A 25,612-nucleotide genomic window follows, 5' to 3' on the forward strand; every position below is an offset into this window, starting at 1 on the left:
TTACAGAATCTCTTAATGTAATACAATAGGAGAGAGCATATTTTGAGGAAAATGAACAACTTGTGTATGTAGTTTGGCCTTAACAAGTTAAAATACGTAGGTTGAAATTGCTTTTGTAAAAATTAAGGACTCTATGAAAAAGACAAGAAGATTTATAAAGGAAGAAATGTATTTTGTTATCCATTTCATTACTAGTATTTGTGGTGAATATTTAGAGCAAGATACCTGCTGCCTTGAGGACACTACTTCTGTAAAGTGCCTACGTTAAAGTGACTTATTAGTATACTTAGTCCTTATTGGTATATTTCTTCTAAGTACTGCACTGCAAAACAATAGGACCTTCAGCTAAAGTTATTCATAATACCCAACAATCAGAATACCTTTTTTGTTTCTAGGAAATTAGTAAACAGGCTGTTGTTAACCAAGGAAGAGGAAATTATTTCAGCAGCTAGGGAAATTGCACCACTCTGCCACTGAATCCCGAAGGAATGAATCCAGATGCATTAGTAAAATTGTGCATTTTTAAGTCAGCTGTAGCAACATATGAAAACTCATTAACAGAGAGAGAGGTAAAAGGGGATTGAATACTTTAACAGTTATTTTGTTTCTAAATATTATTTTTTTCTTGCAAGTTATTATTTTCAAAGACTTGCATTGGTGCCTTTTGAAGCTCTTTTTCTAGCACTAATTTCTTGATCTTTAATTACCACCCAAGTCAGTCCAGTGCTTACATATGAAACATAGGTTAAATCAACACTTTTAGAAAAGTATAATGGTCAAATACTTACATTCATTTAAAAGTAATATTAAACTATTATTTTTTAAAGAAAAGGGTCTTGTTATTAACCTTGTGATGAATCTCTGTGTAATTGGTAATTAAGATACTCTGTGGTGGTAAGAAAGTATGTTAATAGTCACACCTATAAGAATGAATTTACTCTGACTATCTCTAATATTCCTGAGTCTCATTTTGGCGTAGATGTTCACATTTCTTTAAGCAAAGCCTATGCTAGTGAACTGTGAGAGAGCAGGATATAGAAAATAAAATCGTCATCGTATATTTTTTTTAAAATAAAATTATCTTGCCCTTGATTCAAACAATTACAAGAGTGTTATTCAATAAACCTTTCCTCATTGGCAGTTCTATTATATTTAACAGGGTTTTCAGCTAGGTGACACATTTTTCTGTAATACTATTTTGTAACATCACCATATCATCTCATGCAAGAGTGGGTAATGCAAATTAATATTGTAGTGATACCCAGTGACATTAATTGGACTAGCTTACTTCACTATTATTGAGAAAGAGGATTGTCTAAAATGTGTTTAGAAGACTTGCAGGAGAAACAAATACAATGCATCATGAATGCATTTGTCTAAGCTACTAATAATTTCCTTGGTTTTGCAGAATGTTATTAAAATACCTAAGTATATGGTGCATAAAATTGCATTTTGTACAGAATTGATGAGAAATAAAAAAAAAGCCAAAAGAGAAATGAGAAAAGCTAAAAGTGGAGGTGTAGGAAGATGAGTGTGTGATCACCACATGAGGAAAAAAATCAACATCAGCTTGAGTGACATACACTTAAAAGTAACTTTCCTCATTGTAATTGCTGTCTTGAAAATGCTGGCCAATTTACAGAAGATTTACTGGTTATATTTGTCTTTTCCATTTATCATAGTCAAGAATAAAATAATCTTCCCTGGATACAGCTAGAGGGATGACCTAATAAGATACTAGATAGACCATTTTATTTGCTACTGATTTTATTGTCAGCTAAGCCATGGCTGCAGACAATTCAGCTGAATTACGGTTTGTGCAAAGCAAACATATCTTCAGCCACTGATATCCATATGGTCATTTAAATGGGCTTCTGGGATTTGAAATGGCACTTAAGGTAATATATTTCTTTTAAATATATATAGATACCTATTTTATATTCAAATTTAGTCCCAAACTATTAATAGCATACTTTATTTGTTCATAGACTTTTCAGAAAAAAAAGCTATTATGCATTTGATACAAGGAAAGTGTTGGGAGTACTTGTATGTGTAATGGCATGTAATATTATTTTTTCATAAGGTGTGAGTGAAATTGCTCCAGGCTTTTTTACCCAGAGGTTTTTTATCAAGGTACAGTAGCTATTTCATTCCTCACTGGGATTATAACAATGTTAATGGGGAGTGAGATATCCCCCACCCCCCAACCTCCAAACAAGTGTTGGGATTTTTAATTGGGTGCCTTTCAGCAAATATTTGGAAGAAAGGCTGAGGCTGGATCTCAGAATCCTAGTGTCTCAGAGGAGACAAATTATTTCTATTTCTAAGTCACACCATTTTTGGCTTTTTTTTTTTTTATTAGTTCATGGGTCCCCTGATTTTGTTTTGTTTTAATAAATTTGTGATTCTTCCAGCCTTTTCCTCTAGTTACTGAGCTTTGGGAAAACTAGTATTTTATTTTGTTCTGAGTTTATGCTTGAACTAAAGAGGATGAGAGATTGTTCATGTGTCCACTCCAGTGCACAGCCTCTAGGAAACTTGCATAAAAGTAAAGTTACTGGAACTTGGAGTAAATCAAAAATCAGAGAACCAGATTAACCTCCTGTGACTGCTAAGCCTCAGGGAACCAGGTCACAAAGAGGCAGAGCCACTATAATTGAAGTAATTGTGTTACATATTATAAATATAGACCAATGGGTCCATAAAAATGGTTGTCCATTCAAAATACCCCCTGTGCTGCAACTGTAAGGAGGTTAGATGTAGAGTTTCCTTTTGACATGACTGCATAAATATATATACAGCATGATTGGAGTTGATCAAATTGAGCGCAAAAGATGATTCGTAGTTCACAGTTCATGCATTTTGAAGTTTTTATGTGTGAAAGAGATGCTGACACTTTAAATGTTAAGCATACAAGCAAGGGCCAAGTGCACTGGTACTCTATGCATTTTGAGAAGCAGTAGCTGGAAACATCTGCTCTGTTTCTCTTGGAATGAGGATGCCACGAGCTGCTCTTGCACTGTCAGTGCTGATACTCTCACAATGTATAGAGCTAAAAGACCATGTCATGGCAGGAAGGATGATAGACACAAAAAAAATCACATGTGCATTATCTTTTGAACTTACTGATTTCCTGTCAATGAACTAACACCTCATGGATTTGGAACTGCTTTTAAAATGAGTTCATATGCTTATCAGAGTTGACAAAGTGACAGGGGAAGGAAAAATAATTCCCTGCTGTTTCCTCGATTTGCTTTCCTATCCCTTGCATTAAGATTTCATGGGTTCAACTTGGAAATAGGGCTTTCTTTGAGACTTCAAACAAATCAACAGACATTGAAAGAATGAAAACTATTGCTTACATTAAAATATTTTCTTTTAAAGAAATAATTAACTACCACTTTACTTTTAGTACCAGTTAGTTTTAACATTATTTATGCTCAATTATTCTACAGAAAATATACTCCTAAACTGCTAACCTATCAAGCATTTGTATTGGATGGTTGGCTATTACTTGCTGCAAATATGCTTGAGTGTTACATGAATATTGCAAGCTCTTCATATCACCATGTGCTCAGCATTTGGAGTGGGGAAGACACACTTCTAGTTATTCTTCAAATCATTTCCCTACTGAGTATTTACATATATGTATGTATATGTATGATTTGGTATAACTGTTTCTTAGCGTAATCACTCGATATAGAAATCTTGTAGATGCTCCAGATAAAGCCTTATAAAAACACACTTAAGAATGGCATGACATTATCTGTATTTACAGACTGAGTTTTTTTCTTATCAGGAGTGAATGATTAGGTGGGAAAATAAAATATTTTGAAGTCTGCTTAAAGTACTGACCCTAAGAATGACCTTCTAATGATTGTATAGCTTTACTTTATTTTTGAAACATGTAGGTAAGTAATGAATCAGGCTTTTCTTACCGCACAAAAAAAATGTCTTCTCCACTCCTGCAACTGGTGTTGAGTGAAAGTCATATAATCTGTTTTGGACAGCTGTCTCAAAGAATTGTCCTCTGGAAATACCCCCCTGGATACAGAGTGAGTCTGAGGCATTCATTTATAGTAGGTACACTCTTTTAGGTGGATAAAGCCAAGGAAGATGAATCTCACTCCTGGTTTTCTCACACAAAAAGTCACAGCAACTGTGGTTTGAACAAAAAAAAAACAAAAACAAACTTGGCTCTTCTTTATGATATACTGATAGCTCAAAACCATCAAATTCTACATTCTCAGCTGGTGAGTGGTAAATCAAGCTGAAGTTAATTAGTTACATCTTGAATTTTCCCATCTCTTTCCTTCCCTTTGCTTCCCTCCCATCTTGGAAAAAAGGTTGTTGTGCTTCTCACCCCTGCTTGATAATTTCCCCCTTAAAAAAAAAACAAAACAAAACCAAAACCAACCAAACAAAAAACATTGGCCAGAAGCTGCCTCTGCAGTGAACTCAGCTGTGTCCACCTGTCAGACTTGCCTATCAGATAAGGTGCCTTATCAGGTGCAGGTCCATTTCTGACTTTAATGGGCTTCAAGTGTGAAACAGATACAAAAATACACAGATTAGGTAAAGTAGCCTCTGGAGTAGCCTCTGGGTCTACACAGTAGCAGTATTTGTGGCAGCTATTAATTTTCTTGGCAAAACCTATCAGTACCTGGACATTAACCACACATCTTTGCTCTTCCTAATGAGATTTCCTGTGCTCTTCTATGCATAATTTGTTTGGTCGGTCTTTGCCTAAATTTCCCACCTTTTGAAATGTCTCACTACTTAAGCAGGTATTGCAAGGCTTGAATTATTGAAAAATCTAAAGCTATCTAGGTCTGTGGTGAAGTTTATTAGCTGGTAATATCTGGTTTTAAAAAGTGTTTTTATTTTACTCTGGTGTCTTAGCTGCATGAAAGAAAGATAAATCTCTGCATGTGACCCCCAGGTACTTTGTCTGAGTGACCTAACTAAAGAATATTGACATGAAGGCTGGAGTTTTTGCAGAAACAGTTACAAATACAACATTTTCATTGATTCAATACTTTTTCAATAATAAAAATGTTATTTATTGAATTTTAGGGAGGACTGAAGGCCAATTCTTCTGCTTTGCAATTTATGCTCCTGTTTCATTAAAGCTATGCCCTTGTTGATATTTGTGAGCTATTGGTTTCAGGAAAGACTGGAGTGATAAACTATTCACAAGTACTTTTGCGCTGTACTTGTCTGCTGGGCATAAGAATGTTTGTTCCTATGAGCTTATATTTAGAACGTAAAGAGCCAGCCTTCAATAGGTCTAAAAAAGAGAAATTATTTTCAGAGTTAACATGCAGAAGTGAAATATAATGATACATATATAACACTATATTACTAAGAGCAAAAGAGTAAAAATCAAAGCATTCTGGAGGTGCAGTTCTTGAAAGAAAGGGAAAGAAAGAGACAGAAAGAAAGAGATAAGGAAAGAAAGTGTACTTTGCTAGTATAGAGTTAATTTTCTTCATAATAGCTCATATGGTGCTGTGGTTTAGATTTCTAACCAAAACAATACTCAGATAATACTTGATAAGACACTTAAGTGCTAGCAACAAGGCCTTCTCTTATCCTCACTGTGACACACAATTGTGTGACACACAATTTGTTGTGCAATGGGTTGGGAACTGACACAATCCTGCACACAACCTGAACCAACCTGAGATACTCCATACCATATAATGTCATGATTAGCTATAAAAGGAAAAATAGGAGGTTTTAGGAACACTAGGCTTTTTTTTTTTTTTTTTTAAGAACTTACTGCAATGTGGTGAATAGTTGTCTTTGCATTGCTTCTTTTGTCCTGTTTTCATCTCTCTTCTTCACTTTTCCTTCAGGTTTTTTTGTTTGTTTCTTTCTTTGTTTGTTTGTTTTGGTTGGTTTTTTAATGTAAACACCCAAGCTTCCATGCTTTTATTCTTCCCTTCCTCTTCTTTCATCCCACTGAGGGGTGGGAAGAAATTGACTGAGCATCTGTGTGATGCTTAGTTGCCCTCTGGGATTTACCAACAACAGAAGGCAGTGATAAAAGTAAGGAAAAAATCATACTGATTTCTGATGCTCTTTATGTTAGGGTATATGGATTTTTCATTTGTAGCATATTAATTAAAATGTGAGCGAGAAAAATTAAAAAGGGCAGTGGATTACACTGGTTATTAGCAGGTACTTCAAGATTACAGTTTCAGGGAAGAAAAAGAGTCTTAGTATAGCTTTGTACTCAGAGTTATACCGACCTATATTAATCTTGAAACTGTAACTGTTCCATTGTGTAAAGGATTGAATTATGAAACTCCTTTTACAAGCCTTACTATTTTCTGGTTCTTTTGACTACTTAATAGCACCACAAAGCAGTTACTTTTGAAATTATTGAGCTCCGTGGCTATCCATATAGTTGTTAGAAAAGCAGATCATATTCCTATTCAAATGTCTAGTGTCCCTTTTTATGTGTAAACTAAACTCAGGAGGTTTCATGGAGAGGAACAGATGCTCATGCAGCTTATCCCTAATATATGAACGCACATTTCTTTCTGAACTGCATTAGAGATTGTCTTCAAGGTTTAATTTCCTCATATTAGGCTTCTTTCCTCTGATGGGAAGCTGGATAGATGACAGAAACTGAAAATAGTCTTCTATGGTAGACTAAACAACAAGTGTCACCTTCAGCGGCAGCCTGCAAGACGAGATTTTCGAGTATTTTTCTTTAAGCAGTGTTACCTTGCTGTACTTCTAGATGAAATCTGTTGGCTTATTTGTATTGGACAACTACTTTAAAACAAAATCCCATAGGAACTTATGCCTTCCAATACATTGCTGTCCCCACAAAGAACTCTTGCTATGTATCTATCTGCTACTTCCTTAAATAACTACCTCTTTTTCATAGCCCTATTTCCAGACATTGATTTCCCTTTGGCTACCAAACTCCACTGGTTCCTTAAGTCTTGATCAAGTTTATTTTTCCTCAGTCCCATTTGCGTCTCTTTAAGTGATTTCTTTGAAGTGGCCTTATCTGAACTAAATATTAATTTGTCTGCATTGCTGAGAGCCAGCATACATATTTTTCTTTTTATTTAAGGTTTTTAAACTGCACAACTCTTTCTTTGTAACCCAGGGACAGACCTGACTAGGATTTCATCTTGTGGTGTTACTTCTGCCAGATGTAGTAAACAGTGAAAACCTTCATGGCTTTCTCTGTCTACAGAAACAAAAGAGTACTTAACCAGAGCAAGATATATTCATAGGAAACTGAACCTTACTGGCTAGAAAGAACCACTGGAGATCCTCTGTTGCATTTTAAATGTCTCAAAAGCCATGTGGAGACTCCACAGACCCTCTGGGTAATGTCTTCCAGTGTTTTCCCATTATCATGTTAAAACTGCCCATTGGAGAATCTCCCATGCTCCCGCTTGTGTCCATTGACTCCAAACCAGTCACCATGTACCTCCAAGAAGAACAGGCTCCATCTTCTCTGTGCCCACCCACAAGGTATGTGAGGTCTTCCCTGAGCCTTCTCCTCTTAAAGCTGGAAAGACCTCATAGCTTCTCACAGCCTCTCCTTGCACACCATGTGTTCCATTCCCCTCATCTCACCAGCCTGATGACCTTTACTGGGCCCACTCCGTGTACCAGTGTCATTCTTGTGCTGGGGAGCCCAAAAGAGGACACAGCACTTGAGATCGCACATCTACAAGAAGTAAGTTTTGAATAATTAAAGTGATTTAAATGCAGAATCACATCCTTTACATGTGCTTGAGATGTAGTCTCACAACTACAGAGAAGGATGGCTTTCCTGGACCTGATGAGTACACTTCTGCTAATGCATCCAGGTTGTCAATTTTTGTCTGTATTTCAAAGGTGCACTGATGATTCATTTTCAGTTTTTTTCATCAGAACCTTCAGATACTTGTCTGTCAAGCTTCTTTCTCTCCAGCCGGGACCCAGCCTATAGTATTGTGTGGGGTTATTCGCTCCCAGATGCAGGATTTTACACGTTACTGAATTTCATAATGTTGCTGTCAGCCCATTCCTCACACCTGTCCAGGTTCCTCCAAATAACAGTCCTGCCCTGAAGCATATCATCTGTTCCTCCCAATTTTGTATCATCTGCAAATATGTTGAGAGTGTCCTCTCTTTTATCCTCCAGGTTTTTAATAGTCATTGAACAATATTTTCCCCAGTAGTAATAAAAGTTGGCTTTTTTACTGCCAATCACTGCTCTTATATGACCAACAACAGTCCAGCCTATTTTTCTCCCATTTCACTGTGCACTTATCCAGTCCACAGCTCATGAATTTGACTGTAAGAATACAGTGTGAGAATAAGTGTGAGACTGCCAGAGATGCCTTGCTAAAGTCAAAGTATGCCACATCCACCATTCTCCTTCCATGCATACAGCCAGTTCTCTCATTGTAGGAGACAGGTTGGTCAGTTACCATAATGGGGCAAGGGGTTCATCTGTGGCTGCTCTGTTGCAGGCTAAATTGTGAGAAGGAATGTTCTTCTGCACAGAGAGCAGAGAGGTGAAAGAGGCCCTTGGTCCCCAACATTTTCTGTGTGAATATAGAAAGATCACTTGTCAAGTCTCAGTCCATGATACCTATGAGACAGGTCATGATAGAGGCTTATATTAATTAAAGTTTTCTGTCCCCTCTCAAAGATTTTGAGTAGTAATTAGCCAACCCAATGAAACATTAGTGCTCCTACTCTAAACCACATGATGCAGTTTCCATTTCCCCCCATTTCCAGTTACTCATCTTGTGAGACTCATCTCACTTAACTTCACCTTGTTACCTAGATTACCTCTTTAGTTACTGAAAAGGGCTTTTCTAGGATATGAGTCAACTAATTTGTTACTAAGACCTACCTGGTAATAAAAGGAGATCATACTCTAAAAATAATAGTTCTTTTTACCATGTATAAAGAACTATGTCTTAGTTGTAGATTTAGTCAGATAAATCTCACACGGAACCATTTCTTTTGAATTTCCCCAGGATATTTCTATTACAATTCAGTTGTTATTAAGTGGATAGGAGAAAGTATAAATCTAGATTTACCTCATGTCTAAATTATTCCTATTCAGAGGCCCTTGAAGATTTTGCATAGCTTATGGTACATTATATCTCACACTAATCAATATATGATTGAGTTTCCTTCTGGTGCTCTTAGTTGTGTTCTATTTCCCACGTATGAACAATCTGTTTCCTTTTGCTGCTGCTCGTATGAGTTGTTTAGGCATTTGTAAACATGTCAGTTTTTTAAGGGATTCAATCTTGCCTGAGTCAAAAATAATGGAGTTTTGCTATTGCCTTCAATACATGCAGAATCAGGTCTTCAGTCTTTTCACTCTAATGTGATTCTAATTATGTTACACTTTTGTCCTTCTTCTGTGCTTTCCCTTGCAACATTAAACTTAATTTGTTAATTACCCAGCATTTGCAAATTACGAGGCAAATCTGGAACTCATTTCCTTTGCTGCTTGCTCTGTATCCTCCCTCTTAAACAAATGGAGTGATAAGCATATGACTGTTTTTTGCTAAGCTTTATGTCCTTTATTAAAGTCTGGTACACAGTTGCCCCCCTTACAGGTTTGTCAGTTTACCTTATCAAATTACTTTACTTTAGGTCTACTCTGATTCAAAAAGACACTTAGGGTTTTAACTATCTACAGCTGTGTTAGGAATAATAATGAATTTAATGAGACTGCTCATGATGAAAGTTAGGTTTGTCTGTAATTACTGTTTGGTAGTCAGGACTGGTTTGAGAATAATTTATCACAACGATAAAAGCATTTATGAAATTCTGTAGATACTGGAATAGCCATTTACCTAATGCAAAAATGGCACATCTAGAAGAAGTAAGTTTTGAATAATGAAAGTGATTTAAATGCAGAATCCTATCCTTTACATGTACTTCGTGAAACACTGCTGAAACCACATTTCTGCTGGGGTAATCATTTATGTCAATCTGAGATTAGCTAAAAAGAATATCTTCTGAGAGATTATTTGAAGATTTATATTGAAAAAGCCAACCAAACAAATGGCTTTTTGTAAGAAATCAAAATCTCTTTAAAGGTTTTCTCCACTTCTACTCTATTCATAGAGTTCTTCTTGATACCATCCAGAAGAGTGTCAATTGTAATGCAGATATCTGTCCAACAGGAAGTGTACTGAGATTGTAGGATCAATTTTCATAAGCAATTGAATAGCCATCAGTCAGCAGTGATGTTTCGTTTGGACGTTTTAATGAACTGAATCACATACAAACTGATATATGTCAGAAGTTGAAAAGCTGTAGTCCCCTTACCAGACTTTATACCCTTTAGTATTCCAAAATGTTCTATTTCATTTTTCTTCTGTTTTTTTCTCTCATTATTTTTTCATAGTATTCCCTTTTAACTGTCTTCCAAGCCTTGTCCTAAAGCCTTATTTTTCACAAGATATTTTTTTTTATTCCATGTTTATATTGTATCAAGCACATTTAAGTCCTCAAATTTGGCTGTCTCTCTTGGGCTTTGAACTAATAACACTAATAGTAAATAACTTCATCTCCAGGCAAAATTAGACCTGAAAAATGAACATAGCAATGCTTGATTCCCCATAATCATCAGAATGGTACTTTAACTGTTCATAGCTTTTGGATGCACAACCCTGAAGGTTCAGGTCTCAGATGACATTTGGAAGATTTCCAGGTTTGGATTCTTATCCTGCAGCAGGAGTTCCCTGATGCTCCAAGAATCCTTACTGCAAGTGCAGGGCTGAAGAGCATTTAAGCCAAGGACTTGGGGCTCCTTCCTCCAAGAACAGAGGGCAGTGACAATCTGGCAGCCCTGCAGCCGCAAGTCTGGGACTCAAGGAATCTGTCTGCGGGGCCTTCCAAATGCCAGCATCTGCCTGCAGCTCTGCAGCTCAAACCTCTGCCCATCACCTGGTATCTCCTGGCTGCAGAGCATGTTCATGGTGTGCATTCACTGATCATTTATGCTCTGTGAACTAGAATAATGTTTAGTAGTATTTTTAGGAAGCTGACTTCTAACTATATTCTGGCATGCTCCATTATTTATGGCCCAAATTTTAGTAGTCTTAAACTTTTTATAATATCAAACTTGAAAAATTATAGATTTGCAATATTTTGATGTCTGTCTTCTGTCTTTCATGGCACCGTTTGAAAGATGGATGTCTGATTTTGGCTATGTACAGCTGTAGTTTTTCATGTAATAAAAATGCTTGCAGTCAGGTGTATATACACAAGGGCCTATAGCTGAAAATTCAAATATGAGCCAAAGCTGAAAATTAGTCATCCTAGAGACTCATCAAAATTGCATTCTTTCCCTCCATTCAGCCTTATTCCATGTCTTTCTCACTTGCAAAATAAACCACATGTAATGAGCTCTTGGTTATTCCCTTTTCCCCCCCCCTTTCACTACTAAGTCTATCTACAGCTTCTAATACTTACTGTAAATGTACCACTATCCTTTCAATTAAGCTGTGATGTGCTAAATGTAAGCATATATAGTAATTTTCAGCTGCCTTTTTTTCAAGTTTAATTCATATTCTAAACATGCATCAACCAACTCTTGAGTTTGCCACTAAAATAAGGATTAAGTATTCATTTGGCATGCTTATCATACACTGGCTACTGCTATACCAGGGGAACCAGATGGAATAAAAAATCTCATCCTGAATTTTTCCAAGGACTTTTTCTTTAAAGAAAAAAATAGAAAATCAGTAAGTAAATAATAATAATAACAATAGAAATGTTTACAGCATGGATTGGAAAATGTGTTTGTCCTTGCTGCTGGAATCACCTATCCTCATATTTAAACCTACTGTTTTCAAAGATGTATGATCTTTTCTGACATGAAATTCTTGAGACCTGCAGCACTTTAGTTGCTCCCATTAGCACATGAAACAATGACTAAAAGTCTCAGTGTTACACAGCAGGTTCATCTTAACTGTTTCTCATCATATTTCATTCCTTTTGTAAAAATCCTCTAATTCACAACACTCTTACCAAAATAAAAGGAAACCTAAAAACCAACCAACCGAAAAAGAACCTTACCAAAACCCAAAACCACCACCCCAAGACATCCCCAAGAGCCCCAGCTATTAGAAGAGGTCATGGAAATTTCTCTCTTTCTGGAAGCCTTCCAATAGTTAAAACTGTCTTCTTTTTATGCCTCTGAGCTACAGTATGCAAAAGTCAGTCCTACTAAGATATAATTAGAAGTGTAGGATATTCTAATGCTGTTTTACAACTGGTGAAATCTGCTTCAGCTCTGTCTACCACCTGATTACCATGGAAACCATTGCTGGCCAACAGAGTAATTCTGATCAAAAGGAATTATTATTAATCTTCCCAGTCAAGGGTGGATGGAGGTCTGGACAGCTTATGTTAAATTCTCTGGTACAGGCTGAAAAGTTCAGTAAGGGTAAATATTAATTCTTAGTCTGTTAGAGAGCAAGAATATTTCGTTATGAGACAAGTACAGCCTGCTGTCCAAAATTCAGGTACTAGCAGATTGCAATATAAGCATCCAGGAATTGGACATAAATAAAGGTAGTTTTCTGGATGGTAAGGAGCTACAAGGAAAACTGACATGAGAAAATTAACTGTCTGTTTCAAGGATAGTGAAATGATAGCTTAAAACCTAATGCTGAAAGGAAAAAGTAGTAAGAATGTTGTACACAGGTTAGTGTTTAGACAGGTAAATAGCTATTCTTGCCAAAATATACTCAAGTTAGAAAAAAATGCTTTGGTTTTTTGGCTTTCTGTAAAAAAAAAAAAAAGAAAGAAAAAATATGTAATATGTCTGTTAAAGAGTGACAATTGCCATGGTTTGTAATAAACATTGAAATCTACATATTTTACAGAGATTAGAGAGGAGGTGATAGAATCTGAATTCAAACTTCTGCAATTTGAGCAAAGAGCATTTGTTTATAGCAAGACTGTGAAAGCAGAGGAGAGGCCACCATTCTCCAGGAGTTCCCTGTCTCTTGAAACACATGCAAATTGATCATCATTTGGTGTTTCTAGACTTGAGAAACTTTCCAGGCCACAAATTGATGTTTATAGCAGACAACACTCACATAATCATGGAATGTTTTGGTCTTGAAGGGGCCAATAAAGGTGACCTAGTCCAGCCCCCTGCAATGAGCAAGGACATCTTCAACTGGACCAGATTGCTCAGACCTTGAATGTTTCCAGAAATGGGGCATCCACCACCACTCTGGGCAGCCTTTGTTAGTGTTTCAACACTCTCATTGTGAAAAAACTTTCTTATATCTAATATAAGTTGACCAATGCCATGAAAAACATGATACTTGTACATCAAAACTGTAGAATTCCAATTTTCCTGTGATTCATATTCAAAAAGGCTACAAAGAGAGCTTTTAAAAAGCAGAAAATGTCACGAACTTAGAGTGAGAAAAGAATGAATGTGGAATCTATACTGAAAAAAACCTGTAATTGTAATATTTTTTTTCTGCTTTAGGTAGAATAAGAAGGTATTTTTTCCTTTTAATCAGTAAATAAGTGTTATTTTACTTTTTTCTCATTTAGTAGAATGAAAATTAGACACTTAGTTCCCAGTGAACTCACTTACAATTAAATACATAGATAATTAGTAGTTATTTGTCTCAGTCAAGCTGTTCTTCCAGGCTATTTCTGTATACAGTGGGTTTAGGTGCCTTCAGACAGTGATTTAACTCCATCTTAAAGTGGTGTTATTAACCTAAATTTCAAAGTGGCCTTTTATTTCCTTTAGCTATAAAGTCAGCATGGACAGTACGTTCAATTTGCTTTTTGAAGACTAACCTAGGTGAATGAATCTTCTACTTGAGAATCTTCCCAGTTGGCTGAGTTACTTGGTGGTTAACCACTTGTTCTCTTTGTCTAGTACTGCCCCAGTGATTTAAAAAAAAAACCACAGGCCACACTGGTATATGTTTTCTCTGTAGAACAGATTGGAAGATTAATATCAGGCTGGGGTGGAAAGCTGTTGGGAATGACAGGGAATGGATCATTTTTAGTACAGCAACAAAATGAGGCCATGGCAACAGGAGGGTTGGTTTTAGGTTTGCTTTCTGGTTTTATTTTGTGTTTGTGTGACTGGATTAATACTGACTGTCTAAACATAGTTATGTTCGTAGATTTTGTATAAATAAAAAATGAAGGAAACATTTTGCCTACTCTAATGATTTGGAAGATGAAAGTAGGTACTGGTATGTTGGAAGCCAAAAACATGGAAGGATTCTGTACCTCATCATTGTACTTTATAATATCAGACTCTCAGTTTCCCAATGGGAAATAAAACAGGACTTCTTTCTTACTGTCTTCACCCTTGGTGGCCAATTAAAAGCTTTTTTGGTTCCAGCTGAAGACTTGGCAGGTCTACTGTTTTGGCCACAATGTGATGAGGAATATAATGAAAGTTAAAGTTAAATTACAGTTCAACACCTGTGGCTGGCTTGGCTCTGTATTCACATTTGACACCAAGCCAAGGCAAAGCCAGAGTGAGAATCTTCTAATGTTGTTTCTTGGCAGTCAAAGTCACCTTAAATATCAGTTAATACATTTATCTTTTCTCATTTATATAGTTAGCTCCAATGCTTTGACTTCCCTCTTGCTCAAAGGGACAAACTAGGACCTTGGCACGTTTCCATTACCACAGGTTTGGCTGAAGGAGTTGTTCAAATTTAAGATAAATTTACTTTCTGAATGGAAAAGATAAAGCACAGCACTTACTGAACTTTATCATGAAGCACACTGTTATTTTCTCAAAATCTGTTTTGAACTTCTGTTTGAGTAGGTATCTTGTTTTAATCCCCACTAGTAACTTGGCCCCAAAGAGCCAATTGCTCACTTTCCCTCCAGTGGGGTGGAGGAGAGATTTGGAAGAGTAAAAGTGAGAAAATTTGTGAATTGAGATGAAGACACTTTAATAAGTAAAGCAAAAGCCACATGTACAAGCAAAGCAAAACAAGGAATTAATTCAGCACTTCCCATGGTCAGGCAGGTATTCAGCCCTCTCCAGGAAAACAGGGCTCCATCATCCACAACAGTTACTTTAAAAGAGAGATGCCATCAATGCCAACGTCCCCACTTCCATCTTCTTCCCCCAGCTTTACATGCTGTGCATGATGCTGTATAGTCTACAATGTCCCTTTGGTCAGCTGGGGTCAGCTGTCCTGGCTGTTACCCCTCCCAACTCCTTGTGCACCCCTGGCCTCCTCACTGATGCAGTGAAAAGGCTTTGACTCAGTGTTAGCACTGGTCAGTGATAAGACACTCCCCATGTTATCCACCCTGTGTTTTCAGCACAAATGTGAAGATAGCCCCGTACCATCTACTGATGATATGAAGAAAATTAACTCTATCCAAGCCAAACCCAGCACAACAGGAGATTATTTTCTATTCTGTGAAGTCTTTTGAGATTTTTTATGTTTTGTGGTCTGCATTTAATAAAACTAAGATTTCTAAAACTCTACAAGAGAAAAGCAATTCTATTTACCACAGAATAGCCATATTTTGAGGACTACTTTACTTTCAGAGAATGGGTAATAAATTGTTTTTAAAAATTGACATGAATGAGGCGAAGCAGGTACTTGGAGCTGGCTCTTTAAAGTAAAACAAATCCATTTATTGACTCTTAGTTAGGTTTCTCTCAGTCTCATTATGGTTGTCCCTCTTTGAACTTTTTATTAAATAGGCGCTTGAACAGGATCTTTGTTTTTTATCAGGAGTGAGTACTCTAAATTCTCCTTTATGTAAATCAATATGCCAAAAAATGGAGTAGGGACACAGAGCAAAAAGGAATGGTATTTATCTTACAGGCAGCATCCATGTATGAGCAACCTATCTAGACTCTGATTACAGGCTACAGAAGAGAAAGAAAGTTCTAGGCATAATTCATCTTATCCTAAAGCAGATATCTGATAGATCAAATAAATTCCATGCTAACAGCATCTATTTCTCTCAATTGATTCTGAAGGAAACTAAACTGATTAGTTTGTTGCCGACTAATGGTTTTGCGTCAAGTAGGTAAGATTAATTGTACCCATGTTGTTACTATGGTCTAATGTTTTGACCATTTGTCTGAAAACAGATGGGGAGACTCAGCCCCCTTAGAAATACAGTAGTGGGACCACAAAATGTTGCTGGTACTTCACAGAGAGGTTAGATTAGCAATAGAAGATGACTGGGGTAGGCAAGTGTACTATACTTGAGCAAGGTGTGGTACTGAAGGCAGGTGTTCAGACGTGATGTTTAGGAAAACAGAGTACCTTTAATTTTTTATCAGTGAAATACATGTAGTTATTGAAAATGTTTCTAAATCTAAAACTATGCAATTTAATTACTGACTGTCTTAACTATTACTCCTAGTTTCTTAATGAATTTGTATGCGTACAAGCTCTATTAAAAATAAAGTTAGTTAAATCTTTGTTCTTTCTATACCTCTATTGCTTTCAATGTTAATGATGATTACATTACAGAAGTGGTATGTGAGCATTAACAGATTTCTACCATACTGTTCTTTGACTATATCAATATACAGTACTGGTATTAGTGAACTACGTGCATGTAAGTATTTATGAATGCATATATTATGAATGCACATGTGTATGTTTTCATAGCTGTTATCTGTCCTTAGAAATGAAACCTATAGTACTAAGCAAGACAAACTTTCTCATATCACAGTAGAAAGATTGCAGGTCACATGCTTATTTTTAATGATTAGATAGTTTTAATCTCCATCTCAACCCCTTTCTAAATGCATCTCAATAAACATATATTGGGAAATTTCTTATTTTATTTCTATTTGATTTCTTCGCATTGTTTTTGGTTGTTTATTGAATGGTTTGGTAGGGGATTTTGTATGATTTTTTTTGATCCATTGATTTCCAGGTTACAGCTAAGAAATACTACACAGTGTCTGTTGCGTTTCCTACTTCAAGGTATTTTTCTTAGAAAAATAAAATTTAAACCCAAAATTAACAAACCCAGTCTTAACTAGAGGAGACAAGAGCACTCTGAACTTAGAAAAATAGAAAATCTGGGACACTGTAATATAATTCATGTCTAAAATACGTGCTGAGGTATAGTTCTGCTTTCATTCATATGCAAATATGTATTTGAAAGGGAGGGATTTATAGGTGGTTTATTGTCTATTAAGATTTATCTGTCCTATTATAGCTGCAGTCCAGAGGGTGGAATGCTACAGAGGAGATCTATTAACAGGACTGACTAAAAAAAGAAATAAATTTAGAACTGAAATTTTAGATAATGGGTCACTGCCACAGTTTTCAAGACTGTAGTTCAATCTTCAAAAATGTACTTCTATTACAGCTTCTGATAAAGAAATATTGCTGTGAAATTTTGCCTCTAGAAAAACGAAGTGCAATTCTTGCTGTTCAGGAGTTGAGAGCTGAGACCAGATTGTGCTTTAGAAAATCATAGCTGTCATTTTTTCTACTCTTGTTCCTAAAGGAAAGTAAACTATGTCAGTTATGGATATCTGACTCATTGTTTCTTTCTGCAGTATCTCATCTGCGCTAGCCATTTCAGGGTGACAGCTGAGTAAAAGCTCTGACTGCATCTCCATCTACATGTTTCCACCTCTCCCAGATTTTGAGAAAAAGTTGCAACCCACAGAGACAGCTGTTCTAAATGCCTTTGGGTTAATTCTATCCTTTTCTGACCTGCATTTTAATACAGATAATAGGAGATAGTAGACACGTCTGAAGATTCAAAAGGGCTGCAGATCATACCATTAATACAGTCACAGGTAAAGGGATACCTATGCTGAGCTTCTGTTTAGCTAAATAAATTTGTTGTACACGCTAAGTGCAATAGCTATGATGCAGATAATTTTTATGTGGACACATGCCATCCCTCGTGAAATTTGTGTTGACTAGGGAATGCACCTTATGAAGCACCAGGAACTTGCTGATTGTTTAATCAATATTTGTACTGCCTAGTCAAAATAAAACCAATTTCTAAGCCTGTCTGAGTTCAAGAAGAGTTTGAACAACGCTCTCAGGCATATGCTGTAACTCTTGGGTTACTGGTCCTGCCCAGGGCCAGGAGTTGGAGTTGATGATCCTGATGAGGCCCTTCTAGCTCGACATGTTCTGTCATTCTCTGATTCTGTGATACTGTAATACTATTAGTCAAACTGCAATGCTGATTACACTTATATACGGTTTTACTAAAATATTGCTAATACCCAGTAACAAAACAATGAGCACAGATACATACAAAGTTTCTCATATCCGTCTGCTTTTGCTGATCTTATGGTAGCCCTCCCAATGCTCAGCTGGATCCCGAGGTAAATGAACCATTTGCATTACAGAAACCATAATACATCCTGCCTATTCAGTTACAAAAACTCCCTCTTTGGCAATTTCCCCTTAACTTTCTTAAAGCATAGACATGTGTTTGTGTGAGGACATTTGTCAGCTTCTATTCATAACTGTTGTTTAATTTTAACTTTGTGTTAATTCAACTTGGAATAATTTTCTTATCCAAATTACTAAATGACAACTATAAAGCCATGTTTCTATCTTTTGTCAGTGATTGCATCAGCTCCAATACATTCCTTATATTGATACCATGCCAGTATGGTGGATAGTTATCAGAGATCAACTAGCTGGAAATACAGGGAAAGGAATGAGGACATTATCACCCCTTGATGCAAAAGTCATCCATATGAACAGAGGTATTCCAGGAACCCACGTTATTACTGTGGCTGCACTGTGAAGACAGGATGCTAAGGCTGCCTTTTGTTTGACTGTTATATGAAACATAATCATCTATCATACGAGGTGTGTATTGCCAGTAGAAATTCTTTCTGTGATCTCACGTAAAAAAATATAAGCCTGTATACTTAGGAAGTTACCTAAGCAGTGAGACTTTTATATCATATCTTTGGCCTGCCTCTTGCCTTAATGGTTTCATTTAAACTGATACATATGAAACAGTATATGATCAGTGACAGTGTATGATCTGAGCTCTTGTGAAAAAGGAAGAAGCTAATCTCATGAAAATTGTTAATAAGTCTTAAAGTATTATCAATGTTTTAACATATTCACTTTTTTGTGGTATTAGGGAGAGGGGAGTTGGCTAATGTGATAAGAAACCAATTAATATGATCCAGAAGCAAGTGTATGATAAGACCTTTGTTCAGAATATTGCTGGCTTTGATAAAACCTCCCATACAGTCATGCAATAGCTTCTTCATTGCAATTGTGACAGGTTTTTTTAACGTCCACCGTAGGAGAACATGGGGATTTGTTTGTTGCTTTTTGTACAGCTTGGAGCATTATCAGCAATGAGGTAACAACTTGGAAAACATCAGATTACCTCTTTCTTGAAAAACATCTCTATTACCAGCCCACAGCTAAAACTCATGGGTGACTGACACTTTTTAATTTTATCTGAATATTCAGCTCAAATGTTATCCCTTCCATTTGGAATATAACAATTATCATCCCACTAAAATACAGATACTTTATAATTTAACCTGGCGTGAAAGAGCTTCTCTTATGAACCTCAGCATAATCTTGGTTTTGAGAGATGTGGAACTCAAGTTTAAATAATGTGTATATTTATAGGCACTGAGTATGCTTCAGTAAACACATGAGCTTGAACACATACTTTAAATACAGCTTCTAAAAATGTTATGTATTCTACATGTTCTTACATGCATGTTCAGCAGACTAGTTTTTCAATAAATACGAAAAAAATATTGAAGGTATTTAATTTTTATTGATTATGTTGTCCTATGCGGTATGGTGTTTCAATGATTGCTAAGTGCATCTTTAATACCCCACTAGAGTTTAAAAGTGGTGAGATCTGAACAATTACATTGTTAGATTTTCCTTTATTTTATAGTCTCTTTCATGTGCTGCTGCTTAACCTTTTATTATATGTAATGGTTAATTTCTCCTTACCCTAGATATTGGTTAACTCATAAATTGTTCAGTCGTAATGGAGTCCTGTGTCTTTTAACCATGCAATAAATCCTGTGTTGAAGCAGTGCTGAAACTATTTTGACAGACATTTGTAATTTTGGATTGTGATTTGCCTGGGATCTCCAGAAGCTTGTCATGCTGTGTCACTGTAAAATTATAATATGTAAGACAATATATATTTCCATTTCTGATTTCTTTTTTTTCCGTTAAGGCAAGTCTGTTAATGTCTGCAATAAAAAAGCAGATTTTTAAAAAGAGATAGTTAAAGAGGAAACACGCAGTGTAGAGCAGGTAAATAAGGAAGCTTAGTTCTTTCTATCTCATAAAGGGATAGGCAAGACATTAAAAAGAAATGAACAGTGGAAAGTCTAAAGCTAATGAAAGAAAGTGAAAATTACTCTTTCTATACACAAAGTGCATTTTCTTTAATTTCTTTCTGATCATAAGTTTGGCAGCCTGTGCTGGAAAAGAGTAAGGCCAGCAGATGCTGCCTTCTAAGGCACGTTCAAATATGTTCTCAGCTTGAATTCAGAAGACACAGCTGACTTCATTTTAAAACTGGGGTAAGAAGATGAATGCAAGATTTAAGATCTGGGTGACAGCAGTTAAAGAAAGCTAATCATATTTTAAGTTAAATTTTTTTTGAATTTGTTGCCAAAAGGAGGTTGTTAAACACTGATTTGCTTTTTCGAAATGGAGAATTAAAGCCTTCACCAATGTGCTTCCTTTTTTACTTCTCCTCTCCCAATAAATGAGATGAAGTTGCTCTTTCTGAAATAGATGTTGAACTTAGTAGCTTTGAGATTAAGGCATTGCTATGTGTATTTTAATTCTATTTTCATTATGTTACTTTAAATATTTTCTTTAAAATTCTTCTTTTGCATTTTGCATTTTCAGTTCACTATGTTCTATTCTAAACATCACTGAGCTTGTAATTGTTTGAGGCACAAATAATAAAAGCTAATTTGTTGACATTCCCTGAAACACTAAGGAATCCAGCCGGGACTTAATGGATTTCTCTATCCCTTCCTTAAGAGGCAGTTTCTAGTTTAATTCCTTCTCTGGCAAAGTATGCTTCATTGAAGCGTAAATTCAGGGATCTAAAGGTTATGAATATAGTCCTTTGCTGTCCTATTTATTCAGCTGGGGTCACGAAAGCTCAGCTTGAGATACCAATCCCTTTCTAAGACAGAAAAAGAGAATACAGTAAACAGAATGAATTATTTCCCCTATGAAAATAGCAAACACATTCAGTGATGTTATGCACTACTTTTAAAAATTTGATAGTTACTATGAGGATGGCCTCTCAAATAATCAAAATACCTAACTATTGTCATATTAAATCTGTGAAATGTGAAAAGCTTATCTAAATGAAATTCTTCCCTTGGATCTTCCAAACAACTCTATCTTTCTGAGGTTGTTGCTGTGGATATTCTTTTTTATAAAGAAAAAAATTTTTCTTGATAAATGCTTACATTATTTAGCTCACAAGCTGCTTCATACTATTATCCAACAATATAACTGCTAATTCTTATTGTTATAATGATATTTCACCCTGGATTGTCTCAAAGTCATTTACCTACTTTACTTACTGCGTTTCATAGTGCTCTAAATTTCTAAGCATGAAGTGGATTGAAAAAAAAAGTACTAGCTGGCTCTGATATAATTGTAAGAGAAAACTGTAAGAGAAAATAGTAATGTCTGAATGACTTAAAGTCCTTTCAATCACTGACTCTGTAGCTATCACTGTGATTTTTGTAATTCCTAGGAAATATGTACATTTTATATTACATATAAAAATTTCTATTTTTAATTGTGGTTAATGTTCCTCTGTCATGTCTTCATGCAAAAGGTGATAGTCAAGAACATTCTGGATATAAATGAGGAATTTGTTGTTTCTAAGGGAACAAGCTTAGTGTCATCGTTCTTAAAAATCATAATCAAGAGCAGGAGTGGTGAAATCAGTCAGGGAGTGAGGATGTGTCATACAATTCTTGATCCCATGTTGCTGCTGCCAGGAGAACCCGGGATAAAGTTTTGAGGGATGAACCCAAAGAATACAAATAAAAATAGAAGCCCTTAAACACATGTATACTTAGAGAAAACACTAAGTACTTTATATTTGGTGCCCACATCTAAGAGAGGTGTGAAAGCTCCTGTTATAGTCGGTGACCCCTTAGTCAAAGTACCTAAGCATCTAAGGCTTGATTTAGCTGCTCACACAAAGGTGCATAATACTTTGTATGATAAAAATCTGCTTAGGTCAAGTAAGCCAGCTTTGATGGTAACTTTGATTAATTTCACTAAAATAAAAAATTTGAAAATCACACTTTTTAAAATTTATTCGTTGCTTAATACTCTTTTGCTTAGCAGTAATCAATTTCCACACTGACATAAAGCCCTTGGCTTTTACTCCCTAATTGATTCTCTTAGGAGCCACATAAGTGCCCTGCAAAGCTAAAAGTTCATTTCATCTTTCTTTAATTGCACATTAATTTCATGTAACTTTTACAAGAACATCATTGAAAAGCAAGATAATTTGACCTATTCTTTTATAATTAAAGAACTACCAATGCAGGGGAAAAAAACTTGCTGAAATTCTCCTTATATTAATGAATTAGGCTTTTAATTGATTATACATTTAACTTGTCATTTAAAACTATGATAATTATAGGTTAGCTTTTCAATTTAGTTGGTAATCTGCAAATTCTTATTTAATAAATGTATTAATTAAAATATATAGGCTTTATCTTTATTTCTGTGTGACAGCTGTCAACCTAAGTTGATAATTTATGCAGTGCAATATCAGAGAGCACTCACAATCATTTCATTCCGTGTATAGTTTAGAGCCATCAGAAAGGGAGGCTAGCAGGCATAATTTCTAAGATTAAAATATTAATACAGTTCTTTCAGTAATTAATTAATCTGTAAAAATTTAACCTGAAAACTAATTTTTGCTTGTTTCAGTTTGTCTGTGTCTCCAGAGTTTTCCTTTGCCTCCCCACCTCCCAGCACCCCACAAAAATGACAACCTCAGTTTGAATTCAGCTGTTTTCAAATATGAAAGTAGGTGGAAAATTTGTAAAACGCAGCCTTGATACCCCTGTTTAAAATCACAGCTGTGCTGATTTTGAAAGAAAATACCCAATAAAATGTTCTGCTTAAAATTAATTTACCTGTTAGTAACTTTTGGTATTTTGTGTGTACGCTGGACCTGGCTGGCATGGAGTTGATTTTCTTCGTAGCAGCTCATACGATGCTGGGTTTAAGATTTCTGACCGAAACAGTAATGGTAAGACACTAATAATCTATCTTTTGCTGAATACTGTTTGCAAGTCCATTTCTGCTTTTCACTCTGCTTCCTTCTCCCCGCCTCCTGCCAGTGAATAGATTAGTGCTCAATAGGTTCGGAGTTGAAACTTCTGTGCAGATCACCTGAACTAATCAAAGAGATTCTCCATAACATGCAACATCATGCTCGGCAATAAAAAGGGAGAGAGGAAGTTTTAGGTAGCTAGCCATCTTTTTCTTGGGGCCTGACTGAACATTTGTCTACCCTTGGGTATGGTGAGTGAGTCCTGTTGAATAATTTTGGTTTGTTTTCATCTTCTCTCTTCTCCTACTTATTAAATGATTCCTCCTATATTCTTCTTATTATTTATTTATTTTTTAAAATCTTGTTACAAAATTATTTATTTTTGTTTTATTTTTTCCTTTCCTCTTCTTCTGTTCTAGTGAAGGCTGGATGGGGGAAGTGAGAGAGCAGGCACGTGGCACTTAGCTGCTCACCAGGGTTAACCCACAACAGTAGGACAACTTGTATTTTTTCTATTCCTAAGAAAAAATAACTCATGGCTATATGTTCACATCTACTTGGATCATCATAAATAAAAGGAGAGAAGAAATAAAGTATGTATTTCTTACATATAAAGTATTCCTTTAAAATTTTTACAGTGAATGTGAAAAAAAAAATCTATCCAACTCACCTTGTGATCAGTTTTCTAAAGAGGATTTAAGACGTTTCCTTGATTAAATGATGGGAAATGGATTATAAACTACAGAATTGTGCAGATTTGCTCTAATCATGATAAGCACTTCTGAAGCCAAACACGTGAGATGTGTGTGAGGGAAAAATCATGCTAGCTTACTGATGGCCTTCTAAGTAGAATCAAGAGGAATAGTAACTATCAAATACTTGAAGTGGGTTTCTTTACCAAGCTGGTAAATGAAATCTCTCATCTAGCCAAGACTTCAGAGTCTTGGCAGTTCCAAGACTCCACCAGCTTCTATCTTCTTGTTCCTGGTTATTGGTTGCTCCCATATCTAATTCATTATTCCTCTTCTTCCAAGCTGCTTTATGCTTTTTTCCTACCCAAACTGTTTATTTCAGTTTGCATCAGTGTCCTACCATTTTCCCATCACTGCAACAAAATATTTGTTTAAATTTATTAAAATATCTTTTTGAGATTTCAGACTTCCATATGTTTAGCCACAGCATGTCCTTTGAACTATTAAGTCCATGTGAAAACTGATGGACTATAGACCCTCTTGTCTGGTGTCTTTGTGTGCTGTAGTCTTCTTGGTGTACATCTGTCCATGTTGCTGAGAACTCTGAATAACACCTTCAGTACTGCTTTTCTCCAGTGGTAGTGGGAGCTGTGCACATGCTGGAGTAAGTGTCAGGCAACACAGCACAGGTAAGAGATGATAGAAGCCATTTTAAGCCTCTTTTATTGAAAGAAATAAGCATGCTTTAGAATATCAACTGTTTTTCTTCTGGAAGATGCACCTGAAACAACAAAAGAGAAAAAAGAAAACAAAACCAAAACCAAACAAAAAACAACAAAAAACCCCAAACAAAAAAAACCAAAAACAAACCAAGCAAAAAAACCCCAAACACCCACATTCTAAATTAATCACTAACTAGAATCACCAATCCTAGTTCACTTTTTCAGTACACATTCATTTAAGGTAACCCCCCATGGAATGGAAACAAGAACACTTGCTAATGTTACTTTTTAATAGCATTTTTAATTTCATAGAATTATTAGTCTTATGTCACAAATTTACCATATCCAGGATACAATGCTTGTTTCCAGCATCTAGGTTACATATGCTTTTGTTATCACAAAATTATTTTATTTGTTGTTTTTATTACATTTCTAAAATGTATTTAGGAAAAGAGAATGCAAAAAATATTTTCTATGACACCAAGTTAAAGTTTCACACCTGTAACAAATTATCTGGACCATATAAAGAGACACACGTGGTTTAAGCACACACCCTTCTCTTCCCCCATCCCGGTGGAATGGGAGGGAGAATGGAAGTAAAATTTGCATGTTGAGATAAGAACAGTTTAATAATTGAAAATAAAGTAAAATACAATAATAATGTTAAACAATAATAATGATAACAAAAAGTAAACAAACAAGTGAACAGCAGTGAAATTGCTCACCACCTGCTGACCAATGGCAGACCCCCCCATTCCAAACCCAGACTTCTGGGTCGCCCTTTTGGGTAGCTTGCCCCAGTTCATACACTGGGCATGACATTCTGTGGTGTGGAATATCCCTGTGGTTAGTTCGGGTCACCTCTCCTGACTGCGCTTCCTCCAAGCTGCT

General features: G+C 35.9%; 1 protein-coding gene across 6 annotated transcripts in view; it reads left to right on the forward strand.

Annotated features, from left to right (window-relative positions):
• The window catches only part of PCDH9 (protocadherin 9), a 681,278-nt gene that overhangs the window by 572,166 nt on the left and 83,500 nt on the right, over positions 1 to 25,612 (forward strand). The window lies entirely within an intron of this gene.

This window comes from Corvus brachyrhynchos, unplaced genomic scaffold (assembly GCF_000691975.1).
Source record: "Corvus brachyrhynchos isolate BGI_N302 unplaced genomic scaffold, ASM69197v1 scaffold71, whole genome shotgun sequence".
NCBI lineage: Eukaryota > Metazoa > Chordata > Aves > Passeriformes > Corvidae > Corvus > Corvus brachyrhynchos.